Source organism: Cervus elaphus, chromosome 18 (genome assembly GCF_910594005.1).
Source record: "Cervus elaphus chromosome 18, mCerEla1.1, whole genome shotgun sequence".
Classification (NCBI taxonomy): Eukaryota; Metazoa; Chordata; class Mammalia; order Artiodactyla; family Cervidae; genus Cervus; species Cervus elaphus.
In genome coordinates this window covers 97521294-97548513 of record NC_057832.1, presented here as the reverse complement: position 1 = coordinate 97548513, position 27220 = coordinate 97521294, and the positions used below count along the sequence as shown (strand labels likewise).

General features: G+C 37.6%; 1 protein-coding gene and 1 pseudogene across 4 annotated transcripts in view; one reads left to right on the top strand and one right to left on the bottom strand.

Annotated features, from left to right (window-relative positions):
* GRM8 (glutamate metabotropic receptor 8) overlaps nucleotides 1-27220 on the top strand; it is an 834842-nt gene that overhangs the window by 263894 nt on the left and 543728 nt on the right. The gene's annotated exons all lie outside the window — the stretch shown is intronic.
* The window catches only part of LOC122674647, a 36312-nt pseudogene continuing 32311 nt past the window's right edge, over nucleotides 23220-27220 (bottom strand).

Sequence of the window (27220 nt, the reverse complement as noted above, 5' to 3'; positions counted from 1 at the left end):
GTGAAACATGATGTAGTTTGGGCAAATGTGATAGCATTAGAAGTGACAATAAATGTTGGATTTGGGATATTTTGAAGACGAAGCCCACAGAATTTGCTGATGGGATGAATCAGGATTGAGGGAAAGGGACAGTTAAAATTATATACCAATCAAAATTATGAATAACAAATGGTTTCACTTTGGTCCTGGTGCTGGTAACTAAGATGGATGTAATCGAGGGAGGTTCGGAACTTGCAGAAGACAGAAATGAAGAGTTTTTCTTTGGCCATTAGTATAAGAGTCTATTAGACCACCTAGAGGAGATGTTGAATAGGAAGCAGGAGGACACCAAGAATTGTGAGCTTGGGGCACAGATAGAAGCCTGGAAATAGAATACAAAGATTTGAATATGGAATATGAGGGCCATATAATATCTGTGTGATTTGGAAATATTTGGCCTATTGGTAATTATATAGTATCATGGAACTAGATGAGGTTATCTAGGAAGAAGTAAGTATAGAAGGAATGAGAGCTAAGGCCTGAACTCTGGAGAATGCTAACATCTACAACAGGTGGAACCAGAAATGGACACAGAAGAAAACACTGAAGAATTGAGAGGAAGACCAGTAAAGCACCCTTTCCTGGAAGCTGAGTGAACCAAGTGTTTCAAGAACAAAGCTATTATCCATTAAGTTGACACTTTTGAGAGGTTGAGTAATTTGGAGACAGATGTAGCAAGATAGAAGTTTGTTATTGACCTTGATTTGAACAGCTCTGTGGCAGAGGTGGAGGCTGAGCTTAATAAGAGTTGATTAAAGAGAGAATGGGAGTAAGTGGAGATACGCTTTCCCAAAGGAGAAGCAAAGAAATGGGCAAAAGTTGGAGGGCAAATAGGGTCAAGGGAGTTTAGTTTGTTTGCTTTTCAAGATGAAGAGACTTTTTATAACCGGTTTACAGGCTGATGGAAATGACCCAGTTGAGAGAGGGGAAAATGAAGAGGGAGCAGAAAAGGAGGATAGAAGAATTTCAGTAACAAAAGTTATCAGTAGGGGAGGAGGAATGGAATCCAGGGCACTGGTTTAAATGGACCCAGGAGAGGTCCTCCATTGTATGGGGAAGAAAGACCAAGTGTATGGGTCATGTGAAATAAGGCTGGAAGATTCAGTGATAAGAAAATGAGGATTTTTTTTCTGATTGCTTGGCACTTTTCAGTGAACTAGAAATCAAGGTCATCAGCCCAGAGTGAGAGGCAGAGGGAGAGTATTGAGGGTTTGAGACGAGAAGAAAAGTATATAAAATAAATTTTTGGTAGAATAGGAAATGAACTTACAGTAAAAGCACAGAAGGATGCTGATTGGTGATAGGGTGTTTCTTGAGATTTACGGTCATACATTTATTTTTTATAAAAGGAATGATTTTCTTAAAATTATTTCTTAAAAGTTTGAATGAGATCAGGTAACTCAAGTGTGTGGTTTTTTCCCCAGCCACTTTCAGGTACTGGGGTGCGAGTGGGGAGTAGGTAGGGTTTGGTGTTTGCTAAATGAGCACAATGGAGAAAGAAAACAAGGCATATTCAAGTTACTAAAAATAATGCCTGGCATAGTGGAAGAGAGGTTTCCAGTGAGCCAGTCACTAAAATTCTAAAGGAAATGCCAAGAGAGGAAATGGGAAGGTAGTAGATAATTGTAAGAGACTCATTGCAAACAGAATTGCACTTGGCAAAGTCACTTAGATCTGCTACTTACAAATATCAGATGTTTGGAGATATGTCTGGTCAAGACAGTTCACAGCCTAGCCTTAGGGGGTTTGAAACAATATCATCACCATAACTGTCAATTAGCTTACAATTTTACTTTTTATTTTTAGTACTTCCACCATGCAAAGCCACGCATTATATGAAACAAGGAGACAGCACAGCCTATGTCTTCAGGGAATTGACATTCTACCAGAGATCTAGTATAAAAGATAATTGGATGTAGAAAATGATCCAGGATGGTTTTGTTGAGGAAGAGTATGATCCAATGTGAAAGCAACAGGCACAGTGAATTATTTCTGTGTTCTCCTAGAGTGGAATGTAAATATTTAGGGAACACAGACCTCTTTTAATCAGTAGCACAGCTGGGTCTCTATATATACGGAGTTCTCTTTCAGATACTCTAAATTAGAGACAAATATCAGGCAAAATCACTGAGTAAAATTCTAATATATCAGATATAAGCAGATGTTCCCAAGAATCCACATACATGATTTGCCATCAATACAAAATGGATGATTATTTTCTCTTTCTTTCTCTTCTTCCTCCTCTTTTTTCCTATTCTTTTTTTTGGGGGGTGGTGGTGGTAAAGATTAGGTAATAGGAAAAGTGATAAAATAGTACCTTGCAAATCCATAGTCTTTTCCTCCCTCCCTCCCTTCTTTCTTCCTTCCTCTCATCCTTCCTTTCATCATGTTTTGCTTTTTAAAGTAGTATATGTTCATTATAAATATAAGAACAATAGAGGAAGCTACAAAGAGAAATGTGATTGCCCACCTCAAATTCTACTCCCAGAAATAGTCATTATAATTTTGATAGTTATCATCCTAAAAATCTCTCTATGTGTGAGGTAGAATAATAGACAGCAAGAACTGATAACTAAGTTGTTTTTCTTTACCCTTGAAGTTGGGGGAAAATTTGTAGCCAAAGGTCTTTCTTGCAGGTGATCATTGCTTATCAATTTTTTCTTGGAATTAACATTGTGTGCTTTCAATATATAGATTAATTTTTCCCCTTAATTACCAGAGAAGTTTAGTTGCACCATATCTTTGGATATTTTTCTGTTGCATGTATCTACCTTTTCTGCCTTCTATATATGCTGTTTTTCTTATAATTGTGTTAGGTTTTGTATTTTTTTCTCTGCATTCATTTGATTTTCTCAAATGTTTCCCTTAGCAATTTAATTTTTAACTTTATCTACTAGGTTCTTTGATCTTACTAATGTGTTTGTTATTTTATTAATTTAATTATTTAAAACTGACCATCAATTTGTTTCCAAACTTGTGCAGTCCTTTTTGAGTTGTTTAATTGAATTCCTAGTCAAATAATTTATTTTTTAGATTAAAGCACTCACAACAAATTTTAATATTTTAAAAGAGCCACTAATAAAAAGAGATGCTGTTATCACAATTGCAGTTGTTCATTGGATTCACCTAGTTTGAATACTTTTTCTTAACAGTGAAAGTGGCTATAAAGTCTTTAAAAGGAATTACTGAGAATGGGATGTCACACTGGACAGAGGAGCCTGGAGGGCTATAGTCCATGTGGTTGCAGAGACTCGGACACGACTAAGTAACTAGCGCACACACACACACATAGATAAAGAAAAATCTATAAACAATTGCATTCAGATGCGACTACATATTGTTCTGGGGTTAACTGTCAGTTTGACTCATTAAGGAGTTAAGTAAGTTCAGTCACTCAGCCGTGTCCGACTCTTTGACCCCATGGACTGCGGCACGCAAGGCTTCCCTATCATCACCCACTCTCAGAGCTTGCTCAAACTCATGTCCATCGAGTCAGTGAATCCTTAACCATGAGAGGCTAGGAGGGTCTCTGGCAAGTTGTGACTGATCCTCTCTTATTGTCATCCTAGTTCTCTTCTGGAGATACGTGTGTATATATATGAATGTGTGTATGTACTTATATGAATTTATGTATATATAAATTCATATACATATGGATTGACGTGTGTGCATGTGTGCACGACAAAGGACTTGTATCCGTAACTCATCATCTTCTGCATTGCATGTTGACCCATGTGCGTTCATGTTGCATTGGTCATTTTTAAGAGCAAAACCAGACATAGTCATGAAATCTGTCTATCTTTGTTCAAAGTTTAGACTTTGACATATTGCTTCTTCATCAATTCAGTTTCTGTAGTTTAGTTATCTGTTCTATTCGACACTACATGGTTACACTTAATATGGATTGCTCCCAAGCTTTGCCAGCACTCTTCCAATGCATAGGGTGCAAAATGTCTTGGCACAGATTATCTTCCCTTTCCTCCACTGTGTAGAAGAGGTTTTATAGATTTTTCTTTCTGTGAGTGAGACGGGACTAATTCCCCATCTGGATGCCACCTGTAAGAGTTCACACTTTTTCTCAGAAGAAATTTAATCTGTAACAGCAAGCTCTTTCATATTCTTTTAAGCAGTCCATGTTGCCATTCTCTAAGTGTTAAGTATAAAGGTTCTTTATAGGTTGTTTTCCTAGGACCATGTTATTTATAGAATCCATGCCATTTGTATTTAAGATTTGTTTAACAGAAGCAAGGTCAGCAATCAGATATATATTACTCCACATAAAAATAATCTTGTTATGTCTTCATGAGAGACATATTTGAAGAAAATATATAATGACTAAATTGACTTTGATTATGTATTTTGATTATTATCTAGCCTGTCTGTCAACTCACTCCAATCTAGTTGGAAGAGTAAAAATTTAAGTGTCTCTGGCAAAGCTATGAAATAGGGAACCCAGGAGAGTGGTGTTTCTCAGACTGTGTTTGAAGGCTATCTACACTAGAATCATTAGGGAGATGTTAAAATGCATATCCTTGGACTCTGGTTCCAGGCGCATCATAGACTTCTGAAGATTTGGTTAAGATCCTGAAGTGTTTGAGAACCATAGTAGTATTAATATTAGAATTAGAAATTGACTGTATCATCATCATTGAAAATGAACTTTATTAAGAAATTTAGGGAATAGGATGAATTTTTATCTGTGCAAAAAATATAAACCACCAGTTTTGTTATGCTTTCAATGTTTTAAAATAATTTCTGGTCTATCTTGAAGGTGAGGAATTGAGAATTAGTGGATGGTCCTGGGTAGGTAAGCAATGGAAGTGACAAAAAACCACAAAACTCAAACCATTCACAGATAAAACAGTTTACTAAAGAATATACCTTCTAGAGAGCTGGCCTTAACAAAGGTTTCCTGAGTCCTATCTCAAGTACCCATTGCCAGAGCAGCTATCTTCTTCCAGGAGGAAAATGCCTCATAGTCTGGCTCCTGGCTCTTGAGCTGTTGACCTGGAATATGTTCACTGCTGGCAGAAAAGAAGGTGGACCTTCCTCAGCTGGGCATAGGAGAGAGCTTGCCCCTGATTTTCCTAGTGACTCAGGATTTTGTTTAATCTCAAACTGAACTTCAGTTCAGTTCAGTTGTTCAGTTGTGTCTGACTCTTTGTGACTCCATGGACTGCAGCATGCCAGGCTTCCCTGTCCATCACCAACTCCAGGAGCTTGCTCAAACTCACGTCCATTGAGTTGGTGATACCGTCCAATACATCTCATCGTCTGTCGTCCCCTTTTCCTCCTGCCTTCAATCTTTCCCAGCTTCAGGGTCTTTTCCAATGAGTCAGTTCTTCGCATCAGGTGACCAAAGTATTGGAGTTTCAGTTTCAGCATCAGTCCTTCCAATGAATATTCAGGGTTGATTTCTTTTAGGAATGACTGGTGTGATCTCCTTGCTGTCCAGAGGACTCTAAAGACTGAACTTACACTCAAACTTTTGCTTACCTGTGCGTGAGCATGGCTATATTGTTTTGATAATCCCTTTTGTCACAGCCTCAAGAAGTACATGATGTGGATTCAGTCATGGGTGCAGGTATTTATTTCCATTTTTCACACCTTTCAGTCAGTCAGTTCAGTCGCTCAGTCATGTCCGACTCTTTGCGACCCCATGGACTGCAGCGTGTCAGGCCTCACTGTCCATTACTAGCTCCCGGAGTTTACTCAAACTCATGTCCATTGAGTCAGTGATGCCATCCAACCATCTCATCCTCTGTCATCCCCTTCTCCTCCGACCTTCAATCTTTCACACCTTTATTGAAGTACAATTTACACATAATAAAATGTACCCATTCTGAGTATAAAGCTCAATGAATTTTGGCATTACCGATTCAAAGGACATAAATCTGAGCAAACTCTGGAAGATAGTAAAGGACTGGGAAAACTGGTGTGTTGCAGAGTCCATGGGGTCACAAAGAGTCTGACACGACTTAGCGATGAACAACATATATCTGTGTGATCACCATCACGATCAAGAGATAAGACATTCCCGTGACCCAAAAAAGTTCTCTCATGCCACCTTGCAGTCACCCCTCTCTCTCACTAGCTACAATCCTGGGCAAACATTGATCTATTTTCTGTCATTTTAAAACAGTTTTGCTTGTACTGAAATTATGTATAAATGGAGTCATATAGTATGTATGTCTTCTTTTGCTCAGCAAAATGTTTTTGAAATTAATCTGTGTCATTGCTCGTAACAATAGTAAAATGGTCTATATATTTTAATGTTAAGTAGTAATCCATTGAAAGCATGTTTCACAAGTTGCTTATCCATTCATTTATTGATGGATAGTTGGTTTGTTTTCCAGTTTTTTGGCTACTAAGAGTAAATCTGCCATGGATATTCTTCTAGGGTAGGCATATAGTTTAATCATTCTTCGGATTGTTGGGTCATATGACAGGTGTGTGTTGAACTTTATTGCAACCTGCCAAACTGCTTTACAAAGTAATTATACCACTTTATTGTCCCAACAGCATTGCATGAGACTTGATCCAGTTTTTAAATTTTTAGCCATGCTGATGGATTTGCAGTGGTATGTTAATGTGGTTTAAATTTGCGTTTTTCTTTTGACTGATGCAGTTATGCATTTTTTGATGTACTTAGTTGCCATTTGTATATCTTCTTTTATAAAGTGTTCAAACCTTTTCATAATTTTTTATGATAGGTTTTTGTTGTCTTATTAAGTTCTAGATACAAGTCCTTTGTCAGATACACATGCATGCATATCAGTTCATATATATATTAATTTATAAATGCATAAATTCATATATATGCACATTCACATGTATACACATATATACACACATGTGAAAGTATACGTACATTTACATACATATGCTCTATACACACATATGTGTGCACATGTATATATGTGTGTATATATACACATATGTGTGTGTATATATATATATACATGACTTCCCAGGTGGCTCAGTGGTAAAGAATCCACTTTCCAAGCAGGAGACTCAAGTTTAATTCCTGGGTTGGGAAGATCTCTGGAGAAGGAAATGGCAACCCACTCCAGTATCCTTGCCTGGGAAATCCCATGAACAGAGGAGTCTGGTGGTCTACCATCTATGGAGTCACAAAGAGTCGGACACAACTTAGTGACTAAGCAGTAGCAGCATATATATATACATACATATATGTGTAACATTTCATCCTGGTCCCTCCTATTTTGGTGCTTAGCTTTTTATTTTCTTAATGGGGTTTCTGAAGATTAGATTTTAATTTTGGTGAAATTCAATTGATTAATTCTGGATTTTGCAAAGTTTTCTCCTTAAGGAAGATTTATAATTTTAGTTTTTATGTTTAGGTCTATGATCCATTTTGAGTTAATTTGATGTATAATCTGAGGAAAGCTCAAAGTTCACTTACTCATGTGCACATCCAGATGTTCTTCACCATTCATTGGAAAGACTCCTCTCATTATTGAATTACTTTGGCATCTTGTCAAAAATTAATTGATTGTATGTGAATCTATTTCTAGATACTTAGTTCTCCTCCATTGATCTATATATCTATATAGACCATATTAGAGCTATATATCTAATGCTACATTATCTTGATTATTGTAGCCTTAGTGTGAGTCTTCAGATCAGATAGTATAAGTTCTTAAACTTAGTTACTCTTTTCAAAGTGATTTTGGCTGTTCTAGGTCCTTCATATAGTCGTGTATATTTTACAATCAACTTGTTTTCTATAAAAAAAAAAAAACCAAACAAACTTCCTAGGGTTTTCTTTTGTAAATATTTTTCTTTATTGTGGTAAAATATATAAAACATAATGTCTGCTCTTTTAACCATTTTAAAGTATACAATTCAATGACATCAATTGCATTCACAATGCAACTATTACCACTATTTCTGAAGTTTTTCATGACCCCAAACAGAAAGTCTGTACCCATTAAGGGGCAATACTCAATACTCCCCAGCCCTTGGTGATCTCTAATCTGCTTTCTGCCTCTATGAATTTGCCTGTTCTAGACATCACACATAAATGAAATCATATATTATTTGTTCTTTTGTGACTGACTTATTTCACTTAATGTTTTCAAGATTCATTCATATTGTAGCATGTATCAAATTTCATTCCAATTTATGGCTGAATAATATTCCATTATGTAAATGTGCCATATTTTGTTTATCCATTCATCTGTGGATGGGACACTTGAGTTGTTTCTTTTCTTTCTTTTTTTTTTTTTTTTTCATTAGTTGGAGGCTAATTACTTCACAACATTTCAGTGGGTTTTGTCATACATTGATATGAATCAGCCATATATTTACACGTATTCCACATCCCGATCCCCCCTCCCACCTCCCTCTCCACCCGATTCCTCTGGGTCTTCCCAGTGCACCAGGCCAGAGCACTTGTCTCATACATCCCACCTGGGCTGGTGATCTGTTTCACCATAGATAATATACATGCTGTTCTTTCAAAACATCCCACCCTCACCTTCTCCCACAGAGTTCAAAAGTCTGTTCTGTACTTCTGTGTCTCTTTTTCTGTTTTGCATATAGGGTTATCATTACCATCTTTCTAAATTTCATATATATGTGTTAATATGGTGTAATGTTCTTTATCTTTCTGGCTTACTTCACTCTGTATAATGGGCTCCAGTTTCATCCATCTCATTAGGACTGATTCAAATGAATTCTTTTTAATGGCTGAGTAATATTCCATGGTGTACATGTACCACAGCTTCCTTATCCATTCGTCTGCTGATGGGCATCTAGGTTGCTTCCATGTCCTGGCTATTATAAACAGTGCTGCGATGAACATTGGGGTGCATGTGTCTCTTTCAGATCTGGTTTCCTCAGTTTGTATGCCCAGAAGTGGGATTGCGGGGTCATATGGCAGTTCTATTTCCAGTTTTTTAAGAAATCTCCACACTGTTTTCCATAGCGGCTGTACTAGTTTGCATTCCCACCAACAGTGTAAGAGGGTTCCCTTTTCTCCACACCCCCTCCAGCATTTATTGCTTGTAGACTTTTGGATAGCAGCCATCCTGACTGGCGTGTAATGGTACCTCATTGTGGTTTTGATTTGCATTTCTCTGATAATGAGTGATGTTGAGCATCTTTTCATGTGTTTGTTAGCCATCTGTATGTCTTCTTTGGAGAAATGTCTGCTTAGTTCTTTGGCCCATTTTTTGATTGGGTCATTTATTTTTCTGGAATTGAGCTGCAGGAGTTGCTTGTATATTTTTGAGATTAATCCTTTGTCTGTTGCTTCATTTGCTATTATTTTCTCCCAATCTGAGGGCTGTCTTTTCACCTTACTTATAGTTTCCTTTGTAGTGCAAAAGCTTTTAAGTTTCATTAGGTCCCATTTGTTTAGTTTTGCTTTTATTTCCAATATTCTGGGAGGTGGGTCATAGAGGATCTTGCTGTGATTTATGTCGGAGAGTGTTTTGCCTATGTTCTCCTCTAGGAGTTTTATAGTTTCTGGTCTTACATTTAGATCTTTAATCCATTTTGAGTTTATTTTTGTGTATGGTGTTAGAAAGTGTTTTAGTTTCATTCTTTTACAAGTGGTTGACCAGTTTTCCCAGCACCACTTGTTGAAGAGATTGTCTTTTTTCCACTGTATATCCTTGCCTCCTTTGTCAAAGATAAGGTGTCCATAGGTTCGTGGATTTATCTCTGGGCTTTCTATTCTGTTCCATTGATCTATAGTTCTGTCTTTGTGCCAGTACCATACTGTCTTGATGACTGTGACTTTGTAGTAGAGTCTGAAGTCAGGCAGGTTGATTCCTCCAGTTCCATTCTTCTTTCTCAAGATTACTTTGGCTATTCGAGGTTTTTTGTATTTCCATACAAATTGTGAAATTATTTGTTCTAGTTCTGTGAAAAATACCGTTGGTAGCTTGATAGGGATTGCATTGAATCTATAGATTGCTTTGGGTAGAATAGCCATTTTGACAATATTGATTCTTCCAATCCATGAACACGGTATGTTTCTCCATCTGTTTGTGTCCTCTTTGATTTCTTTCATCAGTGTTTTATAGTTTTCTATGTATAGGTCTTTTGTTTCTTTAGGTAGTTATATTCCTAAGTATTTTATTCTTTTTGTTGCAATGGTGAATGGTATTGTTTCCTTAATTTCTCTTTCTGTTTTTTCATTGTTAGTATATAGGAATGCAAGGGATTTCTGTGTGTTATTTTATATCCTGCAACTTTACTACATTCATTGATTAGCTCTAGTAATTTTCTGGTAGAGTCTTTAGGGTTTTCTATGTAGAGGATCATGTCATCTGCAAACAGTGAGAGTTTCACTTCTTCTTTTCCTATCTGGATTCCTTTTACTTCTTTTTCTGCTCTGATTGCTGTGGCCAAAACTTCCAACACTATGTTGAATAGTAGTGGTGAGAGTGGGCACCCTTGTCTTGTTCCTGATTTCAGGGGAAATGCTTTCAATTTTTCACCATTGAGGGTGATGCTTGCTGTGGGTTTGTCATATATAGCTTTTATTATGTTGAGGTATGTTCCTTCTATTCCTGCTTTCTGGAGAGTTTTAATCATAAATGAGTGTTGAATTTTGTCAAAGGCTTTCTCTGCATCTATTGAGATAATCATATGGTTTTTATCTTTCAATTTGTTAATGTGGTGTATTACATTGATTGATTTGCGGATATTAAAGAATCCTTGCATTCCTGGGATAAAGCCCACTTGGTCGTGGTGTATGATTTTTTTAGTATGTTGTTGGATTCTGTTTGCTAGAATTTTGTTAAGGATTTTTGCATCTATGTTCATCAGTGATATTGGTCTGTAGTTTTCTTTTTTTGTGGCATCTTTGTCTGGTTTTGGAATTAGGGTGATGGTGGCCTCATAGAATGAGTTTGGAAGCTTACCTTCATCTGCAATTTTCTGGAAGAGTTTGAGTAAGATAGGTGTTGGCTCTTCTCTAAATTTTTGGTAGAATTCAGCTGTGAAGCCATCTGGTCCTGGGCTTTTGTTTGCTGGAAGATTTTTGATGACAGTTTCGATTTCCTTGCTTGTGATGGGTCTGTTAAGGTCTTCTATTTCTTCCTGGTTCAGTTTTGGAAGGTTATACTTTTCTAAGAATTTGTCCATTTCATCCAAGTTGTCCATTTTATTGGCATAGAGCTGCTGGTAGTAGTCTCTTATGATCCTTTGTATTTCAGTGTTGTCTGTTGTGATCTCTCCATTTTCATTTCTAATTTTGTTAATTTGGTTCTTCTCTCTTTGTTTCTTAATGAGTCTTGCTAATGGTTTGTCAATTTTGTTTATTTTTTCAAAAAGCCAGCTTTTAGCTTTATTGATTTTTGCTATGGTCTCTTTAGTTTCTTTTGCATTTATTTCTGCCCTGATTTTTAAGATTTCTTTCCTTCTGCTAACCCTGGGGTTCTTCATTTCTTCCTTCTCTAATTGCTTTAGGTGTAGAGTTAGGTTATTTATTTGGTTTTTTTCTTGTTTCTTGATGTAAGCCTGTAATGCTATGAACCTTCCCCTTAGCACTGCTTTTACAGTGTCCCATAGGTTTTGGGTTGTTGTGTTTTCATTTTCATTCATTTCTATACATATTTTGATTTCTTTTTTGATTTCTTCTATGATTTGTTGGTTATTCAGAAGCGTGTTATTTAGCCTCCATATGTTTGAATTTTTAATAATTTTTTTCCTGTAATTGAGATCTAATCTTACTGCACTGTGGTCAGAAAAGATGACTGGAATGATTTCAATTTGTTTGAATTTTCCAAGACCAGATTTATGGCCCAGGATGTGATCTATTCTGGAGAAGGTTCCGTGTGCACTTGAGAAAAAGGTGAAGTTGATTGTTTTGGGGTGAAATGTCCTATAGATATCAATTAGGTCTAGCTGGTCCATTGTGTCATTTAAAGTTTGTGTTTCCTTGTTAATTTTCTGTTTAGTTGATCTATCCATAGTTGTGAGTGGGGTATTAAAGTCTCCCACTATTATTGTGTTACTATTAATTTCCTCTTTCATACTCGTTAGTGTTTGCCGTACATATTGCGGTGCTCCTATGTTGGGTGCATATATATTTATAATTGTTATATCTTCTTCTTGGATTGATCCTTTGATCATTATGTAGTGTCCTTCTTTGTCTCTTTTCACATCCTTTATTTGAAAGTCTATTTTATCTGATATGAGTATTGCGACTCCTGCTTTCTTTTGGTCTCCGTTTGCATGAAATATTTTTTCCCAGCCCTTCACTTTCAGTCTGTATGTGTCTCTTGTTTTGAGGTGGGTCTCTTGTAGACAGCATATATAGGGGTCTTGTTTTTTGTATCCATTCAGCCAATCTTTGTCTTTTGGTTGGGGCATTCAACCCATTTACATTTAGGGTAATTATTGATAGGTGTGGTCCCGTTGCCATTTACTTTGTTGTTTTGGGTTCACGTTTATACAACCTTTCTGTGTTTCCTGTCTAGAGAAGATCCTTTAGCATTTGTTGAAGAGCTGGTTTGGTGGTGCTGAATTCTCTCAGCTTTTGCTTATCTGTAAAGCTTTTGAATTCTCCTTCATATCTGAATGAGATCCTTGCTGGATACAGTAATCTAGGTTGTAGGTTATTCTCTTTCATTACTTTCAGTACATCCTGCCATTCCCTTCTGGCCTGGAGGGTTTCTATTGATAGATCAGCTGTTATCCTTATGGGAATCCCTTTGTGTGTTATTTGTTGTTTCTCCCTTGCTGCTTTTAATATTTGTTCTTTGTGTTTGATCTTTGTTAATTTGATTAATACGTGTCTTGGGGTGTTTCACCTTGGGTTTATCCTGTTTGGGACTCTCTGGGTTTCTTGGACTTGGGTGGCTATTTCCTTCCCCATTTTAGGGAAGTTTTCAGTTATTATCTCCTCGAGTATTTTCTCATGGCCTTTCTGTCTTCTTCTTCTGGAACTCCTATGATTCGAATGTTGGGGCGTTTCACATTGTCCCAGAGGTCCCTGAGGTTGTCCTCATTTCTTTTGATCCTTTTTTCTTTTTTCCTCTCTGCTTCATTTATTTCCTCCATTTTATCTTCTACCTCACTTATCCTATCTTCTGCCTCCGTTATTCTACTCTTGGTTCCCTCCAAAGTGTTTTTGATCTCATTCATTGCATTATTTATTCTTAATTGACTGTTTTATTTCTTCTAGGTGTTTATTAAACATTTCTTGTATCTTTTCAATCTTTGTTTCCAGGCTATTTATCTGTAACTCCATTTTGTTTTCAAGATTTTGGATCATTTTTATTATCAATATTCTAAATTCTTTTTCAGGTAGATTCTCTATCTCCTCCTCTTTTGTTTGACTTGGTGGGTATTTTTCATGTTCCTTTACCTGTTGGGTATTTCTTTGCCTTTTCATCTTGTTTAGATTGCTGTGTCTGGAGTGGGCTTTCTGTATTCTGGAGGTCTGTGGTTCCTTTTTATTGCGGAGGATTTACCCATTGGGTGGGGTTAGATGATTGGCTTGTCAAGGTTTCCCGGTTAGGGAAGCTTGCGTCAGTGTTCTGGTGCGTGGAACTTGATTTCTTCTCTTTGGAGAGCAATGGAGTGCCCAGTAATGAGTTTTGAGATGGGTCTATGTGTTAGGGGTGACCTTGGGCAGCCTGTATGTTGATGTTCAGTGCTATGTTCCTGAGTTGCTGGAGAATTTGCGTGGTATGTCTTGCTCTAAAACTTATTGGCTCTTGGGTGGTGGTTGGTTTCAGTGTAAGTACGGAGGCTTTTGGACGGTCACTTATTACTTAAAGTTCCATGTAGTCAGGAGTTTTCTGGTGTTCTCAGGTTTTGGGCTTAAGGTTCCTGCCTCTGGATTTCAGTTTTATTCTTCCTGTAGTCTCAGGACTTCTCCAACTATACAGCACTGATAAGAAAACTTCTAGGTTAATGGCGAAAAGATTCTCCCCCGTTAGGGACGCCCAGAGAGGTTCACAGAGTTACATGAAGAAGAGGAGAGGGAGGAGGGAGATAGAGATGAGCAGGACCAGAAAAAGGGGGACTCAAGAGGAGAGAGACAGATCTATGCAGCTGTTTGTTCCCAGAGTGTTCTCCGTAGCCCAGTCACCTACAAAAATTCACAGAATTGGACTGGGAAGAGAAGGGGAAAGGAGGAAATAGAGGTGTTCTGAGGTAGAAAACAGAGAGTCAAGATTGGGAGAGAATAATCTTCAGTTTAAAAATAGGGCTTCTCTTCTTTTTTTTTTGTAAGGTTATAGTGTATTGAAAATGAAAATGAAGAGTAGTAGAGGAGTACTAGAGGACTTTAAAAGAAATAAGAGAAAAAGAAAAATAGAAAATAGAAGAGAAAAAGGAAAGAAAAAAAAAAGAAGAAAAAAGAAAAAAAAAAAAAGAAAGAAAAAAAAATTTTTTTTCCCTAATTAAAAAAATCGTAAAAATCTATCGAAATGAAAGTTAAGGAGTAATGGGGGAGTAGTAGGGAATTTTAAAGGAAAATAAAAGAGAAAAAATTTAAAAAAATAAAAAAAGAAAAAGAAAAAAAAGTAAAAATATATCTAGGAGTTTCTCTGGAGTGTTGTGGTCAGTGTGGGTTTGGCTGTTTCATATAGCTCCTCGTTCCAGCTTACACTTCTCGATATCTACAGGCCCCTCCGGTGTAGTTGGTGTTTTCTACAGGGATTATAATCTGTTGCACCAGTCCCTTCTGAAGCGGTTCCCTTTGTTTATTTGGCTTCTGTTTGCCGGTCTCTTCAGAGCCTCATTTCCGCCCTAACACAGGCGGGCGGAGGTAGACTCTTATTCAGGTAGCTAGTTCCCTCGCTCTGCCGCGAGGGGCTGGCGCTGTGGGGAGGGGCTGGCGCTGCGGGGACGGACTGGCGCTGCCGGGAGGGGCTGACGCTGCGGGGAGGGGCTGGCGCTGTGGGGACGGGCTGGCGCTGCCGGGAGGGGCTGACGCTGCTTTCTCCGTCTGCGCTGCTCAGGCTCCCGGCTGTTCTATATGGCGCGTTCCCCGCGCTGCGTGAGGTTCCAGCCCTCGGGTGTTCCACAAAAGTGCCGAACGAAAAGCTGCGCCTGCTCTCTGTGCCTTCCCCGTCAGAGCGGTCCAGGCAGCGAGGGGCTTGATGGGCGCGCTATCCCCAGGTGTGGAGCGCCCACTCCCTTCCACGGACCCAGTTTCAGTTTCCGCTGGCGCCAGTCAGGTGCGTGCGCCTTCTGCCCTCCGAGTCCCCAGCCCCAGTCCCCGCCCGCGCCGGTCGGGTGCCTGCGCCCTGTGTCTCGCTGCGACCCTCCCCTCCCCCCTGCCTCCTGCCTCCGGCGGGGCTGGGCCGGTCCGCAGCCTGCGAGCTCTTCTCTGGACTTCCTCGGTCTCTTTGTTCTGCGAATGGCTGGCAGTGTGTTCGGGCCAGTTAATTTTCTCTCTCTCTTTTGGTCTCCCACAGTTCAAGTTGGCAACTCACAGAAGCTCCCTCCGATTGTCCTCAGGGCACTCAGGCCTGGACCCTACCCCAAGCAATGGCACCTAAGATTCCCTTCCCGGGACAGATCTCCGTCCTTAGCTCTTTTGTCTCACTTTTTTTCTTTTATATTTTGTCCTACCTCCTTTTGAAGACAATGGGCTGCTTTTCTGGGTGCCTGATGACCTCAGCTAGCAATCAGAAGTTGTTTTGCAAAGTTTGCTCTGCATTCAGTTATTCTTTTGATGAATTTGTAGGAGAGAAAGTGGTCTCCCCGTCCTACTCCTCCGCCATCTTGGCTCCTCCCCCACTTGAGTTGTTTCTAACTTTTGGCTATTGTCAATGATGTTGCAGTGAACACTGACATAAACATATCAATTTTAGTAGTTGTTTTCAATTATTTTAGGTATATATCTAGGAGTGGAATTGCTTAGCTATATGGGCCTGCTGGGATTTTAATTGAGATTGTGCTGAATTTGTAGAACAATTTGGAGTGAATTGATATCTTAACAATCTTGAGCCAACTGACCCGTGAACATGGTATATCTCTGTCATAGCATGGGCTGCCATAATGAAATACCATAGAATGGATGGCTTACAAAACAATTTTGTTTTCTTACAGTTCTATAGGCTGGGAAGACCAACATCAAGTTAGCAAAGTAGTTTTTATGCTGAGGCTTCTTTAACTTGACTTAAAGGCAGCTGCCATTTTGCTGTGTGCTTGCATGACCTCTTGTGTGTGTGTAGAGAGAGAGAAATAAGCCCTCTTATGTTTTCCCTTCTATAAGGGCTCTAATTTCATCATATGAGCTTCACCCTCATTATCTCATCTAAACCCAATTACCTCCCAAAGGTCCCGTTACCAAATACCATTACTCTGGAAACTGGGGCTCCAACATATGAATTTAAGTGGGAGGTATACAATTTAGTCTTCAGCAACTTCCTTACTTAAGACTTGTTTAATTTTTCTCAGTAATATTTTGTAATTTTAAGTATCCTACTTGTGTACACATTTTGTTAAATTTTAGTATTTCATAGTTTTTTGATGCTATCATAAATGTATTTTTGTTTCTTTTCCAATTCTCTATTGTTTGTATATAGAAATACAAGTAGTGATTCTTTTGCTATTGATCTTGTATGCTACAACCTTGCTTAGTTCTAGTGGCTTTTTTTTTTTATTTAAGATTTTCTATACACCCAGTACTCAATCAGATTGACTGTGAGTAAAGATAGTTTTGCTTTTTCTTTTCCTATCTGTGTGCCTGGTATTTCCTCCCTCCCCCATTCCCTTTCTTTCTCGTGCTGGCTAGAGCCTCCAGTGTCGGGTACAGTGGTACTGATGTGGGTAGACATTCTTGCCTTGTGCCCAGTCATAGGGAGAGGATATGCAATCTTTTACCATTAAATGTGATATTAGCTGCAGGACATTTTATTTCCATTTTAATATTTGTAATAATATGATCAGTTTGTTGGCTACACAGGCTTTTTCTTTACCCAGAGTCTGTAGTCAGTGATTATGCTAGCTTCAGGCCCTGTAATTCTGTTTCAATTAGAGCAGTTCTTATTTGTCCATGTTATATATGAGCTGCTGCATAATATTTTATTTCCCTGGTTCCATGGCTAAAAATAATTTAAAAATTACTGGCATAATGTCATGCTATTGACTTTTATTGGAGTTCAAAGCAGCTAGTGAACCTCATTGATGAAAATACTGAATATTATGAAACTCAATTTTCCTTGAAAAAAGACCCATAAGATAAATTCCTAATGGAATTTAATACCAAGGCCACACTCGGAATTAGTATATAAAAGTATTACAAATCTGCTCTATAAAGTTATGAGAAATTGCTTAATCAACTATATTTCCATTTTCTTCTTAGTCTCATGGAAGCTCAGAGCTGAATATTGTGCATAATCACATCAATGATGATTTTTATATTTGCATCTACTTTTCTAGTACTTTGGTATGTTTTGATTTATTTCCATCTTGATCTATTTATGTCTTTTGTTGTAGGTCAATTCAAATCCTATTAGAAAGGATTTAGAAGTATAAATAATTATCTCTTTTTGAATTAATAAAAAAGCTATTTCATAAAAGGATCTACCTTTAAATATTTAATTGGAATAATATCTACCTTTAAGAAGCTTAATGGAAAGCTATAAATGGAAAGTCTCTAGGCTTAGGAACACTGTCTTTTATTAACCTTGCAAGATAAAGCTTCTAAAGAGAAGCATTTGGAATGATGATCTTGTTGAGATGAAACTGAAATGCTTATGACTAAAACAAGGGGAAACAAAACCCAGAGGCCTGCTGTTTTCTTTAGTGATCCAAAAGAAATGGTTGAATATTCTGAAAGTATCCTAATAAATGAAATGGTAAAGATTCACAATAACTTGGTTCCTGGGTGATATGGTAACAGAAAGTTGAGAGTTACTGTAAGCCATTCCAGTCTATCCTTATGCTTGAGGAAGTGGTTTGTTTTTCTATGAAAATAACTAGAACAAAAAATTTTAACTATAGTAATTGTAGTACCACCTAATGCAATCACACAAAAGTGTATTTATACATTTTAATGCCAATTGTAGATGTCTTGACCTAAAAGAGATATAGAGTGAGAATTATTTTACAAAAAGTTGAATTCTCGACCACCCTAAATGTTTAATTTTTATATGCAATTTTTTGGGAGGAGAAAAGACATAGCATTTACTTTAAAAATATTTGTATGTGTTTATATTTTAGTATTAATATATATATATCTTTAATGTTTGAGAGTAATATTAAAGTTCTGCTAATTACATGGGTTATTTCATATTTCTCACAATAATTAACAACAATCTTCTAATGGAAGTTATACTTGTGTCCATTATACAGATGAGAAACTTAGCTTAGAGATGTTCAGTAATTTGCCCAAAGTCAGATAGTTGGTAAAAGGCAGAATTGGGATTTAAACCATAACTGTCTTAATCGATGACTCAGTTGGAAGGCATTTGACCCTTAACAGTGGCTTACACAAATAAAAATCTTTTCCTCACATCAAGTTTCCTGAAAGAAGCAGATTGCTTACATTGGTTTGCTTGCATAGTTCAATAATGCTATGTTATCTTTGCTTTTACTGTTCTCAACAAGCTGGCCTTTCATTTTCACATTTTATTTATTTATTTATTTTTGCTTCATGGTTGCAATTTGCACAATGCAGGTTCAGACATCATATGTTCAGGACAGGAAGACCAGGCAAGTGATAGTGCCAGCTAGAACTGTGCCACATGAGAATCCTTGGCTTACAAAAGAGAAGCAGGAAAAGTAATTGTTAGCATTCCTAACCACAGAAGAAGGTGGCTAGGGCCCAAGAATAGCTCTTTGGTCTGCCCGATAAATACATCAAAATGTTGACACTGTCAGGTTAGCACTAGTGGAATTTGATTATGATGATGCATGAGTTTTAAAAGTCATGATTGAAAGAGGGAGAGTAAAAGAGAATATTTCACTTCTTGTAGAATCTGTAATTCAGTTTTCCATCAGAGAGCTTTGGGGCGCTTTTCTTTGCTAGCTCCTGGCGCTCAGTTTTGCAGTACTCTATTATCTTTCTCCAATATGTTTCTGGAGTACTGTCATGTGTAACCTGTCAGAGATGGCAAGAGAAAGAGAAACTAAACTCTGCTGTAGCTTAGAGTTTAGTTAAGAGATCATGCAGACATGCATTATAGTAGAAAGGGTACCAACAGTATGGTGAAGGGCGCACATTTCATATTATAATATTATCAATATTTTGAAAAAGAGATAAGCATGAATAATCATGTATTGTTAAAAGAATTTAAGCTGGTTACCAAGAAGCAAAGTTATAATTTGTTATTTTGTTAGCTTCTAACAATAATTAGAGTACCCCCAAAAGATAACCGAAAGGTAAAAAACCAAAACCCAAAATAAAACAGTATCAGGGATGAAAAGTTAAGAGCAGTAAGGAAATCTCACTGAAGTGAATAGCTGTTAGTAAAGTTATGCTTTGCCTTGGTTCATGAATCTAGTTAGTTTCAAATCATTTTGCTTTAAGAGCCTCATATGATCTCTGCATTTAGGAAGGGTTAATATTATAAGGGTAACGGTCAAGTGGCCATCTTCATGTCTGGTATCTCTGGAGATTTTTTATAAATGGAAAATAGTTTTATAGGTTTGAAAGAGATTATGTGGGGTCACTTATTCAAGAACTAATATATTGATGCCTGGCCTGTACTGTGAAATGCATCCAGCCCCAGAACCATAGAAGTCATGGTTCTTATGCTCAGGAGCCTGTGGTCCAGGGAAGTTGGTCTTCTGATGTCCATTCAGCTCTCATGTTATGGACCTGCAGCCATCCCTGTCTACATGCTAAAGCCAGTTTGACTATTTCAGTGAAACTGACTGATCAAATTAGGCAAAAATGCCAAATGGATAATCAGAATACTCAAACTACCTGTATAAGCTGATACATACCTACATGTTTCTGGCATTCAGCAAAAAATGTAGAATTGTGTCAATTGAAATTCTGCTTTATTCCCATGTTTATGAAAACTTATTGTCTACTATTGTTAAATTTGACAAAATATCTGGAAATTATTAACCTGATCTTAAAATGTGGTTTTATCAGCAGAAAAATGATTCCTGTAAGTACTCAGGAGAGTGCCTAGCACTAAGGTTACACAATTAACAATTTGACGAGTGAATGTTGCTGGAAGAAAGTAAATAAATCACACTGTCTCTGGAGAACTTTCTTTTTTAAGAGTGAGTAGAGCTCTTCTAACAGATCCTTACACTTATAAATAGACACTTTAGAAAAGTTATAGTTTGTGTTGGTTAAGTCTAGTTAAGTTCAAATTATTGTGCCTTAAGAGCTTCTATGGCAATTTTCCTGGAAGTGCTTAAAGTGATACGTGAAAGCCTTCTCCTGATGAATCTAAATCCTCTGTTAAACTGACAAGTTGTTTTGATGTCCTTTGCATAAAATGACATAACGTCATTTCTTGTGCAGAGCAATGTGCTAGCTGGCAACTGTTTACTTGCTGTGAGGTTTAGATGGTAGTATTTTGTCAGAGGAGCTTTGTATATATTCCTTGGCTTTTAGCTTCAAATGCTCAGTGCAACTGAGATGCCACTTCTTCAGATGAGAAACTCTAGTGTTGATAAGTTCAAAGACTGTCAAATTTTGATAGCCTATGCCAAGAAGAAAGTGGACCATCCATTTACCTGTTTTTCTGCGGCATCATTTCCTTCAAATGCCCAGCCCATGTCCACATACTGGCTAATTTTTAAACTGGAGTGTGCCTACTCCCGTGGGTAAAGAGAAGAAATCTATTTGTTGTTGTTATTGTTTAGTCTCTAGGTCGTGTCCAGCTCTTTTGTGACCCCATGGATGGTAGCCTGCGAGGCTCCTCTGTCCATGGGATTTCCCAGGCAAGAATACTGGAGTGGGCTGCCAGTTCCTTCTCCAGGGCATCTTTCAGATCCAGGGATTGAACCTGCCTCTCCTGCGTTGGCAGGCAGATTCTTTACTACTGAGCCACCTGGAAAGTCCTAATCTGCTATTATAAGTGTCAGAACTTGATAAGAAAGTCATTTAACTCTGGCCACTGGATGATTTGTAGCAATGCTTTATCTGCACAGTTACGTGTTTGAGATGCAACTATGAAAAGACATATTCCTTGCTCTGAAAGAACGTAGTATTTAATATGCAGGAATTGTGATGGGTGCCGCTATAGGAGAAGGCACAGAGCTGGATGGTGCAAAGCAAGAGAGCACCTGAGCCAGTGTGGTGGGGGGTCAGGGAGACCTTGGGTGTCTGTGTAGGAGCAGCCACAAGATGATTTCAGATATGAAAGGAAAACTGTTATTTTTTCACAAAATTAAAAGCTTTAATATTCTTAGTATTTAAATTATATTCTAAATATGCAAATAATTTTGAAGATGGAGAGGCAGCCTAGCAGAGCATTTAAGAGCTCGGACTCTGGAGCCAGATTACTAGGTTTGCATTATGGATTTTCCTTGTATTAGCTCTGTGGACTTGGGCAAGACCCTTAACCTATTTATGCTGCAGTTTCTCTGTTTATAAATGGGGATCATGATACTACCTAGCTCACAAGGTTTTTAGAAGGAGTAAATGAATTTACATTCATAAAAGTCTTTGAACATAGAAGTACTATATGTGTTTGTTAAGTAAATATTGTCATACAGACACAGAAGTATTTAAACACACTTATTTGCCAGGGACCTGGAATATGACTTATGTCTTCTGTACTCTCCAAGTCAATGAAATTAATTCTGATATCCTGAAGCTCCTATACAGTGGTATTGAGAAGTGGGTTAAGCATTGATTGACTATGATCTCATCTAGTGATATTGCTTATGCATATTAATGTATATTATAATACATATACATGTATGTGTATTAATAATTTTGAATAGTTTTTAGGGAATCTTGAAAAATGCAAAAGTAACAAATATTAAAGTCTGCAGAGTTTCTCAGAGTCTAGTACATTTATGATAATAGGAACTAATTATTATAAAAGAGGGAAAAATGTTGGACTTTAGTTACTTTAAGCATCAGTTAACTTGTATTAAAGACATAATACAACTACAAGGATTAATTTAGCTGCAATAAAATATGGCAGAAAGATAAGAGAAACTTCCTTTCCCTTGATTGCTAGAGCTAGTTATGATACTAATAAAAGAAACTTGAATTTTCTTTTATACGTTTAATCTTCATGAAAGAAGAAATAGATGTTTTTGAAAAGGTAGCTAGAACATCCTAATAAGGAATCTTTCATTAGTTCTGCTTCAGTTACTAATAAACTCAAATTGCAGTCTTGTTCTTTGGACAAGTAAAATACATAGAAGATAAATATTTAGTTTGAAATCACAACAAAGTAATCAGTTTGTTCTTTTTATTTTTTATCCTCCTGGGCAGTGGTGAATTTATTAATCACTAGTAGATCCTCTCTTCAAAGGCTGAGCTGATTTTATTTTGCAGGTGTTGAACCAAAAGTTGCCTGTAGAATGTCATTCTGTAATTAATTCAAGCTACTGAGCTTTGGATCCTATGGAAAAAGACATAGTGTAGGTTTCATGTGGGTGTAAAGGAAATGGGAAAGGTATATATATTTTGGCCAAAATAATGCTGAAATAGTTTGTTGTGCTTCTTAAAACTCCCATTTATGTCAGTGAACTCAGTAAATTATTTCTAAAAACTTTTTTTTTCTTCCTTCCTTTGTGTGTGTGTGTATGTGTGTGTGCGTGTGCGTGTGCGTGTGTATGCTGTGTGGAAGGAGTTTGGTAAAAACTTGGGAGGAAGATAATTAGGAAAGTTTTAGCTAGGTAATGTGAGGAGACATATGCAGGTACCTAAGTCATAAGAGCCAATGGCACATTAGCCTGAAAAATCCAAAATCGTTTTCAGGGACCAAACAGGTTATTTATAATCCTCCTAAATGAAAAGGTCACTTTAATAATAGAATTATTCAGTTTCAGCATTATCTTCTCCAAGCACTAAGTTCATGAAAAAGAAACTTGATTCTGTAGGTATTAGGGAGCCAAGGTGCATTCGTAACTAGGGTAATGACAGGCTATAATTTTTCTTATTCATACAGTATTTACTATTTGTCGTCCCTCTGTCAAACCTTGACTTGACCATTTTTTCCCAGGCTGCTTGGAAAGGTATAGGGAAATAAATATACAGAGCAGACAAGATGTGGAAGAAAGAACCCTGGAAGATGGAGACAGCTCCTTCACACGGCAAAGAGGATGAGAAAGGCCATCCTCAGGCAAAAGACCCCCATAGTCTCCAAGAGGGCAAAGCCCGGAATGGCTTCAGAGAAGAGCTGTAGCTTCAGAGAAGGATTCTCGGCATAACCAGTGCCGAGGCTCCCAAACACAGTCTTAATCCCTACCCCAGAGCCAAGCCCCTCTGACTGTGGCATTTCCAACCCAAATGAACTTGGCTGCTGCGTCAATGTCCCTTGAAATGGTGCTATTTTGGAAGCTGCTGCTAGGGATAAGTAAGGTCAGGGGACATGTGACTGCCAAGTTGCAGCTCTCATCTATTAGTACCATCACAGAAAGTGGTTGACTCAGCAGCTGAGAGGTAATCCTGACCAGTGAGTGCAAAGAAGATGAACTTGGGGCAGGCATATATTTTCTGGGGGTGGGGACACTGGCAAGAGCTGCTCCCAGGGCAGATAAGACAGAGAGGGGCAATGGCAGACTGTTTTAAGATTAACTATGATTTAGTGTACATGATCAATTGCAAAGAAGAGAAATTGAGATATTAAACCTTTGGGGGAAGTTGTTTTAGTCATTCAGGTATAAGTAGTGACAGACTAGACTGTATGGCCCCCTGGGAACAGAATAAAGATATTAGTTCAAGATACTAATGACCTGAAACTAAGGCGATCTAATAACAAGGTGAAGAAGCTGGGGGTGGAGGTTTTCCAAGAGGGAATGTCAAATAGAAGTAGTGAAGAGTAGCTGCATCTAAAAATGTGATCATTGGAACTACAAAGCCTGGAGAACACTTGATGATGGAATAAAGCATACAGGCGAGATGCTTTTTTTCAAGCTGTGGGTAGACAGTTAAATGAGAAAAAGGCAGGAAAAATAGTAAAATAGTAAACAGTACTGTGGAGAATGATCATTTTGATAATTTAAGATAATTAGTTTGGGATATTTTTGTAATGGTATCTTTATTTAATGAAAAAAAGTCTTGATTCATACTGAGAATATACAAGCTCTTTTTCCTTAAGAAAGGAGAAAGTTAAACAAAACTTGGAATCAGAAGTGTTAAGAGTAAAAAAAAAAATGTGGGTAGAAATTCTAAAGAAAAAAAGACTGAAAAAAAACCCCAGTAGATTTAAGGAAAACCTAAAAGCATCAGTGTTTTCCATCTGAAGACCATTAAGGGAAAACGAACTGATGGCTGTAGTGCTGGGCTCACTTGAATGAAACAAAAATACCTTGTTTCCATGAGTTTGAAAGGAAGATACTCTGCATTAAAATTCATAACTTAGGGACTTCCCTGACTATCTAGTGGTTAAGACTCCACACTTCTTTTTTTTTTTTCCATTTATTTTTATTAGTTGGAGGCTAATTACTTCACAACATTGCAGTGGGTTTTGTCATACATTGACATGAATCAGCCATGGAGTTACATGTATTCCCCATCCTGATGCCCCCTCCCACCTCCCTCTCCACCCGATTCCTCTGGGTCTTCCCAGTGCACCAGGCCCGAGCACTTGTCTCATACATCCCACCTGGGCTGGTGATCTGTTTCACCATAGATAATATACATGCTGTTCTCTCGAAACATCCCACCCTCACCTTCTCCCACAGAGTCCAAAAGTCTGTTCTGTACATCTGTGTCTCGTTTTCTGTTTTGCATATAGGGTTATCATTACCATCTTTCTAAATTCCATATATATGTGTTAGTATGGTGTAATGTTCTTTATCTTTCTGGCTTACTTTACTCTGTATAATGGGCTCCAGTTTCATCCATCTCATTAGAACTGATTCAAATGAATTCTTTTTAACGGCTGAGTAATATTCCATGGTGTATATGTACCACAGCTTCCTTATCCATTCATCTGCTGATGGGCATCTAGGTTGCTTCCATGTCCTGGCTATTATAAACAGTGCTGCGATGAACATTGGGGTGCATGTGTCTCTTTCAGATCTGGTTTCCTCAGTGTGTATGCCCAGAAGTGGGATTGCGGGGTCATATGGCAGTTCTATTTCCAGTTTTGTAAGGAATCTCCACACTGTTTTCCATAGTGGCTGTACTAGTTTGCATTCCCACCAACAGTGTAAGAGGGTTCCCTTTTCTCCACACCCTCTCCAGCATTTATTGCTTGTAGACTTTTGGATAGCAGCCATCCTGACTGGCGTGTAATGGTACCTCATTGTGGTTTTGATTTGCATTTCTCTGATAATGAGTGATGTTGAGCATCTTTTCATGTGTTTGTTAGCCATCTGTATGTCTTCTTTGGAGAAATGTCTGTTTAGTTCTTTGGCCCATTTTTTGATTGGGTCATTTATTTTTCTGTAATTGAGCTTCAGGAGTTGCTTGTATATTTTTGAGATTAATCCTTTGTCTGTTTCTTCATTTGCTATTATTTTCTCCCAATCTGAGGGCTGTCTTTTCACCTTACTTATAGTTTCCTTTGTAGTGCAAAAGCTTTTAAGTTTCATTAGGTCCCATTTGTTTAGTTTTGCTTTTATTTCCAATATTCTGGGAGGTGGGTCATAGACGATCCTGCTGTGATTCATGTCGGAGAGTGTTTTGCCTGTGTTCTCTTCTAGGAGTTCTATAGTTTCTGGTCTTACATTTAGATCTTTAATCCATTTTGAGTTTATTTTTGTGTATGGTGTTAGAAAGTGTTTTAGTTTCATTCTTTTACAAGTGGTTGACCAGTTTTCCCAGCACCACTTGTTGAAGAGGTTGTCTTTTTTTCATTGTATATCCTTGCCTCCTTTGTCAAAGATAAGGTGTCCATAGGTTCATGGATTTATCTCTGGGCTTTCTATTCTGTTCCATTGATCTATATTTCTGTCTTTGTGCCAGTACCACACTGTCTTGATGACTGTGGCTTTGTAGTAGAAGACTCCACACTTCTATTGCAGGAGGTTCTCTGGTCAGGGAACTAAGATCCCACATGCTGCATGGCTAAAAAAATTCATAACTTAAATAATCTTTTCCATTAACTGTTTACCTGTTATGATTGATTTTTCCACTAGGAAGTAAGCTCCATGAGAATAGGTACCATATCTGTTTTCTTCATGGTGATATATCCAGCAGCTAGAAAAGACACAGTTAAGTATGTGTTGAATGAAAAAATGAGTATACAGTCACACCCTCTGATCTTTAGCAGGCAATAAACTCTGCCCAACTCTAAGAACAATTCACAGTAAGGAAAAGCAATCTCTTTGAGTATTAAAATACAACAGAGAGCAAAGTACTTATATATTTAAAAATATTTATTAGAGAAACATTTGTCATTATACTTACTTATATTTAGATTTAGAATGCTCTACTGTGGTTTTCATTTTAGTAGATTCACCTGCTTAGTTATAGCTCATTTGGGAAAATATTAGAACTATTCTGATTCCCTTGAGGTTTCTGTGACTGGGCCAGGGGAGGAGGAAAGAGTTGTTCAGGAGTGTGTTAAATTGGCCTTGTATTCAGAATTCACCCAGTGATAATACATATCAGTATCATGTATTGAACTGTGTGTAGGAGCAGATGTCTGGCATGTTTCAGGCTACTTTTGGGAATAGTCTCTATTGAAGAAAGGAAAGTATGCTTCATATCCATTCATATCATTTATGAGAGTAAAGAGGGATTTCTCACAAAGGGAGAATGCTGGATGGACTATTATATTTAGCAAGATAAAGCACGCTATGTGCAAATTACCAGAGTCAGTCAGTATAGAAGAGGACAAAGAGATATAAATACATTCCTGTGGAAGGAGATTAACTCTCTAAAGAACAAACACACAAGAAAATAGATTATTCTCTAGGTTTGGTTCCACTCCCCAGGGTAGCCATTTGTTTCCATTATTTTTATTAGAAAAAATCTTTTGCAAGAACTATTTTGCCCAACAATAAGGTGTTTGAATATTGGAATCTTGGGGTTAAGAGGGATTTTCAAAAATTATCTAATCTTACCACCTATCTGATCCTTGAATTAATTTTTCAAAAACCTTGCCAGGGATCTTCCAGTCAGAGATCCAGCACC